Raw genomic sequence first — 2,108 nt, 5'->3', positions numbered from 1 at the left:
CAAGAGGACTAATATTTACTGTAACTGCACTGAGACTTTCTAGTGTGAAATGATCAGAGCTAGGTAAATTACTTGAAAATTGTCTAACACAGACAATGGAACTCATCCTGTTTGGTTCCCTGCAGTTTTAAAGCATTTAAATTATGAAATTATACGGGTGTGTGTGTTTTAGACAAATATTAATAAATCTACATTAGTGGTGACACATTTTTAATGAATCCTTTTTTAAGTCACCCGTCCCCTCTGTGGGACGCCTACATTTACTTCACTATATTACAATTAAATCTAATATAATCTTGACAAACTATATATTATTGGAAAGGTCTAAGACTCCCAAATATATATTTGTAGGAAATGTAATCGATTAATTTATGACAAGAGTGCACCCTCAAAAATCTCCATTATAACAGGAGTTTTGACCTTTGTTAAAAAAAAAAAAACTTCTTTGTTGCCTTTTTCTCTATCACATTTTAGAAATCATTAGAAATTATATATCAACTGAAAACTTAAAATCTCAAAATTCACCCTTTAAAAGCCATTTTAAGATCAGACATTGCATTACCATTTAAATGGTACATCAATATCATGTTACAAAATGTTTTCAGTCATGAATTATACAAATGTAAGTTTGGATCGTGCACTACAAAGTCTATGTTCAAAAATGTGAGTGACAGTTAAGGCAACTTAACTTAAAGCAAATCACAGCCGGGCTGATTGATAGGCTACTCCGAAGTTTGTTTGTATATTACTTCATTACATTCAGTTGAGATTAATGTGAGATATTAAGATGGGATATTATTCTAGTCTTTGATTTAAAAATGAAAGTCTGACTGGAGTCAGTGATTTGTTGAATTATGGGGACATTTTCCTCTTCTAAAATGGCAAGTGTGCCGCTCTAAAGACCTGGAAAAGAAACAAAGAAAGTGTACATTGTACTATTATTAACATTCTTACATCTTTATAAGATTGAGACATTGGCTGGCACTCATATGTCTTACCTTGTGTTTCAAAGATCTTATTGAAACTTGCTTCCGATGTGCTTCATTGATTGGGTCAAGAATAGAAAACTAAACCCACCGGGGGCCCAAAGAAACTTCATTCGCATGACTTCATGCACCTGCTTTATATCCAGTGAAGCTTCAACAAAACACATTGCTCAGTGTAAATATATCAAGGTAAACATTTCAGACTTCCACAAAAAAGGCTGAACTATTGCAAACGTGAGCTTGGTTTTGTTTTGGTCAAACATTCTTGCCTGACAGTATTTAAAAACTTGCAGGACACAGAGCTTGAACAATCGAACTCGGATTAAGTGCCGGTGTCCTCAGTATTTTTAAAATGGACTGACTGTCACTTTAAGTCAGGCATTACATTGGCTTAAAGAGAGCGAGTGCTGACTCACTGTAGTGTCACAGTGGAGAAGCCAGCAGACAGGCCTCCTACAAGCTTGTTACAAAACCTCGAGCAGGAAAAGAAGATTGCAGGACGGGTTCTGAACAACAGACTCATCCTCTACATCTGCAGCGTTGACCTGAGCAAAACATAGCATTCAAGGCATTCGACTGATGTTTCACAAAACTCAAACCTCCATAGGGAGTAGGTTGTTGTTAGGATGTTTGGAGTGGTGTTCAGTGCATTGCTGTGGAATTTCTAGGGTGTTGCGTACTGGCCCCATTTCAAAATCTCTACTTTTGTGTACATCGATTAGATTTCGTCTCCCAATATATCATTCAGTAGGCAAAACTGTACACCTGTTTGCTTATAGAAATAATATCACATCTCATGTAATGCAGTGTAACCATCCAGTAAAAGCATTTTAACATATCGTCCTTGCTTCTGAATGCAAGTATACACCGCTTAAACATTCTGTATATTTAAATTAATTAATTACTTAAAAAAAAAAAAAAAAAAAAAAAAAACGTTTTTGGGAGGCTGCGCCACATGAATGACAAGTTTTACAACCTGAACTAACCCTGTCATAAACATTTACTGGATCTCTTGTTATTCTATTTTTTTATATATATTACTTAGCAGTGATATAATTAATGATAAAATGTTATAATTGATATAATAAATAATAAATGAATGAGGCTTTGTTATGGAGGACA

General features: G+C 34.6%; 1 long non-coding RNA gene across 1 annotated transcript; it reads right to left on the bottom strand.

The window, feature by feature from the left end:
• Positions 1–743: 743 nt before the first annotated feature.
• On the bottom strand, positions 744–1,704 carry LOC113040652 (uncharacterized). Its single transcript, XR_003275270.1, has 3 exons — positions 1,403–1,704; positions 999–1,137; positions 744–903 (listed from the first exon to the last, which is right to left on the bottom strand). It is a non-coding gene; the product is annotated as an uncharacterized LOC113040652 (long non-coding RNA).
• Positions 1,705–2,108: the final 404 nt, after the last annotated feature.

Source organism: Carassius auratus, chromosome 22 (genome assembly GCF_003368295.1).
Source record: "Carassius auratus strain Wakin chromosome 22, ASM336829v1, whole genome shotgun sequence".
In the NCBI taxonomy this organism is placed as follows: domain Eukaryota; kingdom Metazoa; phylum Chordata; class Actinopteri; order Cypriniformes; family Cyprinidae; genus Carassius; species Carassius auratus.
The sequence above is the reverse complement of the archived record's forward strand: the minus strand, read 5'-3'. Positions and strand labels throughout refer to the sequence as shown.